The 8,857-nt window shown below is 38.0% G+C and overlaps 1 non-coding gene across 1 annotated transcript; it reads right to left on the bottom strand.

Annotated features, from left to right (window-relative positions):
* Nucleotides 1-7,883: 7,883 nt before the first annotated feature.
* LOC118482848 lies at nt 7,884-7,989 on the bottom strand. Its single transcript, XR_004869025.1, has one exon. It is a non-coding gene; the product is annotated as a small nucleolar RNA R71 (small nucleolar RNA).
* Nucleotides 7,990-8,857: the final 868 nt, after the last annotated feature.

The following is an 8,857-nucleotide window of genomic DNA, read 5'->3' as shown; positions in this document are numbered from 1 at the left end:
AAATATCGGTAAGAGTGTTACAGAAGCTCTGCCCAATTGTAAGTATTTTAATCCTGATCACTGATTCGTTACCCTACCCGATTGATCTAGGGCTCTGTAGCGCATGTCAAGGCTCTGCCTGACTCGGTTCGTTGGAGTTCTGTCTCGTGTTGTAAGGCTAATGTGATTTGGGTTATCTTACTAACACGTGTGCATTGTTTATATCTAATAGATAATAATCAGGAACACCAACAGGAAGCTATATAACTACCTAAGTATACAATGTGATTCATTCTCTTTTTCTCACAGTTTGTGAGCCATCATTTCCAATGTTTTCCAAAACCTTAAATGTTTATCAGTTATAATTACAGTGATTAAGTCTTTGTGTTCTACAATTGCTGCCAGTACTATGGGGTTTGTATACAGTACTTGATAACCTTCACAATTGGGCACGGGTATCCAATGTGTGATATGACCATAGTCACAGATCCGTCGAGTGACACGTACTGAACGAGTAATTGGGTAGATATAAACATTGTATTCGCCCTTAATACTGTAATGTTATAACAACTGATGTTTTACAAATTGGAATGTACTCGCCAGTATTTCTTGCTGATAAAACCTTTTTAAAACGCGTTTCAGGTAACTTGATGTAAAAGCTATTAGAAGTCAGATAGGGAGCACCGAAAGCTTAAAGAAATGGCTATAAAAGTTACCTAAATAAAAAAGAGATCATGTTTTTTAGTAATTAGGGTTTATCCCTATAAATGTATTGTGAATAAAACCTGGGTTTTATCCCATTTAATTATTATAAAAATTTGGTGTTTTGAAACTCTGAAATTATTTCCTAACTACGATCCTGATGAAAATTTTCCGTTGCGTATTTAATAAACACTGATACCATCTGACTGGTTCACGGCTCTCGCTCCCAGGGTGGGGTCGGGGGTTGTGACAGAAGGTGGTATCAGAGCCAAGCCACTGGTTTAAGCCATTTAGGTGTTCTTCTAATACCTAAACCTTAAACATTTATGTTAGGAAATTAATACCTTATGTATTGTTCTGTGAAAATAAAATCTTAATATTTATATTATGATTTTTATGTCATTTTAATAGATTTTGAATTCCCAATATGTGTAACCAATATTTGTATCTTACAGTTATGCCATGTTTAACATTATATATATAACGGTAATATATTAATAATGTTATGTCTTACTAATTTTTGTATATATAATATATCATACTCATATATTTATATTAATATAAGATAACATAATTCAGGTATGATACCTCTGAAACATCATAATATAAGATATTAGTTGATACGAGTAATATGTTTTATGATTTATGAAATAACCTAAAATTTTACTCGACTTAAATATATATTTTTGTCAAAGTTTTGACGAAACATATAATTATATTAACTTTGTTAAAATATAATATCTTAGCATACTTAAAACATGTTTATTGTTTAATGCAATATTAAAATAGGATTTTCATAATAACACTGAAAATATCATATTTTGTTACATATGCTTTTGTTATATTATATCCATATAAGCACATGTACATTTACATACACATGGAAAGTGTGCAAATATAACTTAGACATACATTCATAGCATTACATTTAACTAGGGTTAGTTAAATGAGTTTACTTTGGTAATTCGGGGAATTACCAGAATACTCACATGATAACTATCGAACGTTGATGACTAACTCGAATAATAATTATAAACGAATGGTTTATACGAAACTTTTGTGTTGCATGACAAATACGTGAATTATATGCTTTAATTGTAAATTACAAGTTGTTATGTGCTTTGTGTGGAAGTTTCATAGTTAGAGGTGCTTTATGGTTAAGTTAGAAACTTTAATAAAACTCCATGATAACCCTAAACCTCCCTCACAAATCACTGTACGACAATTTTTCTAATCATTGGCTACACCAAGTTCTCACATAAAACCCTAGGATCAATTTGAGGTAAGTGTTTATAATTATACGTTGTTGTCTTTGTTCCTCTGATTCCATGCGAACCCTAGTTCTCCAAACAATAGTCTTGTGTTTAGTTGATCATTTTGATTGAATGAATGCGATTGTGAATGAATGTGCATCGTTGTTAGACATTAGGGATGCCATTAATATGAAAGAATTGCCAAACTGTTGTTGATCATTGTGGATTAGGGTTTTTAGATCGTAGAACTGCAAACTGTAACTGTTATTTGAAAATTGCTTGGTTCGTGTTGCTGTGTGACTAGGGTTTGGTCAGACTTTGTGGAGTCACAAAGTCCGAGTTTATTATGTTCAGGGTTTATCAGTGAATCGTATGTACATGATGTTCAGGACTTATTATTGAGTCCGAGTTAATGTGAAAAAAAATAATGAATCAGGATTTGTTAATATGTCCGAACTTATGTGTTGAAGAAAGAAGTGTCCTGGTTTAATAATAAAGCACATGATCCGAGTTTAATAAGGAATACATCATTCGAGTTTAGTAATGATAAAAGATCCGAACTTAGCAAGAAATAAAAGGGTCCGACTTTGTTAGTGATGTCCAGACTTCATAGTTTAAATAGGGGTCAGGGTTATTTAAGCAGTCCGAGTATGTATAACATGTTATAATATTTTCCGGATTTAATTGTAAAAGCTGGAGAGTCCGAGTTATTTTTGTTAAATCCTGAATACTTGTCCGACTTTGTTAAATCCTGAAGTACTTGTCCGACTTTGTTAAATCCTGAAGTACTTGTCCGACTTTACTAAGCATCCAAGTTAATATACTGAAGGTTGTCCAAATCTTGCTTTGTCCGAGCTTAAACAATCGAGGTCGGGTTTCTTTTGGGCTGGGCTCTTATCATTCCGAGTTTAATAGTGGGGCAATGAAGGCAATGTCCGATTTAATGTGAAAATAATAACACATGTCAGAGTTTGTAATGCATATATATATTAATATATGGAGTCCGGGTTTGGAAAGAGATATATGGAGTCCGTACTTACAAGGGTGGGGTCCGAAATTATATGAATTACTATAAAGTCCCAAGTTTTTTTTTGAAGTCTGTGTACACATGTTGTAATAGGTCCGAATTTAATGAATTTAATGACTATCTGTTGGGTAGTTATAATGCTAACTGAATTTAATGACTATCCCTAGGGTAGTTATAATAGGTCCGAATTTAGTAATGGTATATGTTCTGCATTTATGTAATCAGTTAGGGGTCCGAATATGTGTCACTAGTTGGGTCGGAGTCCTTTCAATTGGTGGGTCGAGTAATCTTAATTGTTGGGCATGCTCAATATAGTTTAATGGGTCCGAACTTATTAAGGTAAAGGCTCGAAGTTTCACAAAATATTTCTGGGTTTATTTAGACTGGCTATACTTGCTCCAAATTTATTATTAGGTAAATGTGTTCGGGTTAACATGCCATCAACCATAGAAATCCAACTGTGTGTTACTGTATGTATTGTATGCTAAACTTATTAACTTGTAAACAATAAACACCTGTTGTTTGGACGATTAGGGTATTGTATAACCCTACATACATACTTACCTTTACTATACATTAGGTCGCGTGTAACGGACCTAACACTTAACTAACGCGTAGAAGCACGATAACCAATACCGAGCAAACTAAGGTGAGTTCACTACTCTTTCACATGCATGCGTCCTGGGGGGGGGACAAACAAACTAATATTCGTGGGAGGAATACTTTTAAAACGTTGTAGTTTAAATTCGATGTTGGTTAATAAACTCAAACTCTATCACGAAAGTCCCTACTTACTACCGAGCTAGTTTCCTGGGAGGCAACGGGGTACTTGTTGATAGCGCTATTAGGCTTGATAAACCTCACACCGTGTTGGGAGCCAAGCGTAAACTAATGTCCTTAAACACTTGTGTCAATGCTGATAGACATTGATGAGGGCACAACAAACATGACAGTCATTCGGTATCAAGTTTATTATTCTTGGCATGTTTTTAAACTAAACACATACATGATTTACGTTAAACAAAACTGTGAACTCGTCAACTTTATGTTGACACACTTTTTATATATGCTTGCAGGTCGTTAGATACACCATGCTTTGGAACTTGCAGTCTGAGGGCGAGGAGTGTCATCAAACGTGTTGCTTAACGAACGATTAATGTTATGCTTATACTTTTTTTAACAATTTTGTATTGAATGGTTAAAACAATTATAATCGCTTCCGCTGAACGTATACAATGTTGAAACGTTTATTATTGAAATGCACTTTTCATGTTGGACATGATGTTGTGTTTATTATTAATTACTATTAGTTCGGCATGATTAGTGGCTAGATCCTGGTATGTCACACGCCTCGCGGTGGGATCCGCAATGGGGTATTTTGGGGGTGTAACATCACTGATTAGGGCTTTTGGGGTTCCAAAACGTGAGAATGGGCTTTTTTAGGAATTTTACTACCACTCTCCCGTCATTGGTGGGAAGAGCTTCAGCCTTGACCCATTTAGAAACGTTGTCGACGGCCACCAAGATGTATTTGTTTCCTCTTGAAGGTGAGAATGGTCCTATAAAATCCAATCCCCAAACATCAAAGATTTCACAAATAAGAATGTTGTTTTGTGGCATTTTGTTTCTTTGTGATACGTTACTTGCTTGCTGGAATGCATCATATGTTTTGATCAATACATACGCGTCTTTGTGTATTGTGGGCCAGTAAATCCTGCATCGTACACCTTTCGTGCGGTGCTGGTTACCGTGGTGTCCTCCATATGGTCCTTCGTGACAATGGCGAAGAATTAGTCTTGCTTCACGACCATGGACGCATCGTATATGAGTTGGTCGGCACATATTCTGAAAAGATATAGGTCTTCCCAAAAATAGTGTTTACATCAGCAAAAAAATTATTTCGCTGATGAAAGGACAATCCTTTGACAATAGTACCAGAAGCTAAGTAGTTAGCATAGACAGTGTACCAAGGTTCTTCTCGATATTCCACCATTTCTAAGGATTCTGTGGGGAATTTCTCATTGATAAGTTCTTCTCGAGTTCCTTCCAGAGTAGGGTCTTCAAGACGAGACCGGCGGTCTGCAGCTGTGTTTTCTGCTCCTCTTTTTTCTTTTATTTTTATGTCAAATTCTTGAAGGAGAAGAATCCATCTTATGAGACGGGGTTTTGCGTCTTGTTTTTTTTAAAAGGTATCGGATGGCGGCGTGGTCGGTATAAACTATAGTTTTAGAGAGCACGCGATAGGAACGAAATTTATCAAATGCAAATACTACAGCTAGCAATTCTTTTTCAGTGGTTGTATAATTTTCTTGAGCATCATTAAGAGTTTTACTAGCGTAATATACGGGGTGAAAATGTTTTTCTTTTCTTTGTCCTAAGACTGCTTGACGGGTGGTCCGTTGGACAACCCTTAATCATGTTAAAAGACGAAATAATCCTTCACTTAATCGTGTAATTATCTTGAATTAGATAACTATTGTTGCTTATGTTTCAGGTGCGGTTCAGAAGTTAAAAGATGGATTAAATGCAGCTTTGGAGGGTTTGGAGATGAACGGGTCAAGCGTGGAACAAGAGATGAAACAAAGAAGAACATTCAGGTCACTACCGTAAATTACGGTCTCACCGTAATTTACGGTGGACCTGAGAATCAATTGGTGGCCACCGTAAATCAGTCTCTTGCCACCATAAACAAATCAAGTCCACCGTAAATTACGGTGGAGCCGTAATTTACGGTGGCGGCTGCGATCCAAAGTGTAACTGCCTCATTTAAGCAGTTTTATGATGTCTTTTCAAGTGTTCTCATGATTGGACGGTTTTGGGACTCACTAGGGGCGAATTTTGGCTGTCTTGCTTGGTTTTGAACAATTGCTATCATTCGGTTTGTAATTTCGATTCGCATGAACATTGGATTTGCTACTATGATGATTCACCAAGCCATGTCCGGCTAAACTCTTCGGTGATCATCTTAGGTGAATGTTTCTATTAAACTTTTGTGTGTTTATTTCTGAATTTCTAGAATGATAACTTGCATTGCTTGAATATCATGGTGTATGTTTAATTGCTTGTAATTTGTTAATCGATATTGCAATTTCTAGTCTCAATCGTACGTTCTTGGTGCCGTTGGCAATCGAGATATCACGGGAAGGGTTAGGGTTGGTTATTGATTAATTGGTCATCGGGAAACAACCTCGCGTTATCTAATCCGAGTACTTTGTTCCCTTTTATCACAACAATTATCTATACACGAGTTATGTCTATGTAACTCTTTCTAGTTGGAATTACACACAATTGTTTAAAGAAACTGAAGCCTAAGATGGTCATTGTTTTCCTAATCTGTTAAACAACCAATTTCAATTTGCTCTTAGTTATTAATTTAGTTTTCCAAAACAACAATCTAAATCACTGAGTTTTAATTTCTGCATTTTAGTCTAATTTTAGTTTAAGTGCAAAGCTATACAATCGACATACTTTCCACATACTCCCTGAGTTCGATACCCTCTTACCACTATCTATAGTTGTTTTGGGGATTAAATTTGCGTGTACCACGACAAGCATGTCAAATTTTGGCGCCGTTGCCGGGGAGTAGTGCGCAACGTGTGTCAGTTTATTAGTTTTGTTTTGTTATTTTCGGGTTTACGCTGGTTGTGTTTTAGTGTGCAGGTACTTCAGGTGTATGCATACTAGGGGCTCTCACAGGTCATCACCGCTATCGTTTGATCCGGAAATTGAAAGAATGCTAAGACAAAACAGAGTTTTAGTACGAGAAAACAAGATCATTGGTTCACCCACTTCACCCATCACACCGAGAAACATCATGGCTGATTCTCAAATTCCACCTACAACGGGTCAAACGACCTCATCCTTTATACCTACTTCCACTCAACCATCACCAAACACCACATTACCCAATACCACCGCTGAATTCACACCATCCAATGTCACCCAACCAATTACCACTCAAGCTGAACCCGCCATCACCTACAACCCATCCACCACAATCCCACCATTATCCCACTTCTTTCCCCCAACTACGGGTCAATCATCATCCACTTTCACAATTGCACCAAATTCAACTATTGTGCATACTACTTCATCTTTTAGACCACAACAACAACAATCGGGTTTCCAGTATTCGACTCTTCCATTTGGGCAAACTTCGGGAATCCAAGGAGATGGTTATGATGAAGGGTTTGAAGAATTTGAGGGTTACGATGAGGATGGATATTTTTATGGAGGTTATGGTGATCAAGGGGAGTTTGGGTATGTTCAAAGTCAATCTCAAGGGATGGCAAGTGTTGGTGGAATGCCACAACAACAACTTATACCACAACACATTCGGCCGAGACCACAAGGGCCACCAATGCAACAACCTATTCCATTGCAACAAGTCCGGCCACAACATGTACAACAACAATTCCAAAGACCACCTCAACGCCCACCGATGCGACAACAACAGTTTCAACAACCGATCGCACCACAAGGGCAAGTACCAAGGCCAAATGGTTCTATTATTCCAAGAGGTAGGTATGGTGTACCAAGGAGACACCTTAGAGAAAATGTGAGGGGCATCGAAGCACATTTTCGGCCGGTAATCACTCAAAACCCTTCACCGGTAGTCATTCCTCATAATGATCAAGGGCGAACATTTGAAGTAAGGACCAACTCTTTGCAAAGTTTACCAAAGTACAAGGGGTTGGCAACGGAGGAGCCTTACTTTCATTTAGAGGCTTATGACTCAATTTGCAACACTCTTGGGAGTCAAGGGTTTTCGGCCGACGATATCAAATTGGTATTATTCCAATTTTCTTTAGAAGATAAGGCGAAGAAATGGTTCTACACGTTACCTTCGGCATCCATATATACATGGGGGGAGATGCAACAAACTTTCTTGGATGAGTTTTACACCGCCCAAAAGACCAACGATGCAAGAAAGGGGTTGAGAAGCTTCCAACAACAACATGGTGAGATGTTTCATGAGGCATTCGAGCGTTTCAATATGATGATTAAAAATTGCCCTCACCATGGAATTGAATTGTGGGAGTTGATGAATGCCTTTCACGAGGGGTTGAGTGCCGAAGATGCACGTGATTTGATGTCTATTACCGGTGGGACTTTTGGAACAAATTATGAGAACGATGATTGGGAGTTCTTGGAAAGCATGGCAACTACATCAAAGAGGAAAGCTCAAGCCTCAAGAAGAGCTCGACCGGCCATTGCCCGACCTCAAGTGCACGCCATAGATGATGGTAATGTTCAAACCACTAACCAAATTTATGACGTTTGTGTAATGAAATAGGTCACGCGGCTGAAAATTGCCAAGGGATGTTGGAAGGGCAATACGAAGAAGTCCATGCGGTTCAAGGTCAAGGTCAAGGAGGAGGTGGTAGGAATTACAATAACATGAACTCTAACACCTACCACCCCGGGTTGAGGAACCACCCGAATTTTCGGTACGGGAATCCTTCAAATCAAGCAAACCCGAATTTTCAAGGTAGCCAAGGTAACTTTGGTTCACGCCAATCTTACAATAACCAAGGTGGATATCGAGGCGGAAATAACCAAAGTTATCAAAAACAATACCAAACGGGTCAAGAACAAGGGGGGTCTTCGGGTGGAAATGAGATGATGGAGATGCTAAAGAGCATGCAAATGGAGATGCAAAAACGGAACCAACTTGATGAAGTGCGAATGCAAAAGGATGAGGTTCGTGATAAAAGCATCCAATCACTAACAACCCAAATGGGTCAATTAGCAACCGATGTGGCGGAATTGAAGAAAGGCAATGGTCAACTTCCAAGCGACACTAAGGTAAACCCTTCGCATGGTTCGTCACGAGGTAATGTTAATATTAATCATGTTAGTGTTTTGAGGAGTGGAAAAGAATTTAAAGCCAATT

Source organism: Helianthus annuus, chromosome 1 (assembly GCF_002127325.2).
Source record: "Helianthus annuus cultivar XRQ/B chromosome 1, HanXRQr2.0-SUNRISE, whole genome shotgun sequence".
In the NCBI taxonomy this organism is placed as follows: Eukaryota; Viridiplantae; Streptophyta; class Magnoliopsida; order Asterales; family Asteraceae; genus Helianthus; species Helianthus annuus.
The sequence above is the reverse complement of the archived record's forward strand: the minus strand, read 5'-3'. Positions and strand labels throughout refer to the sequence as shown.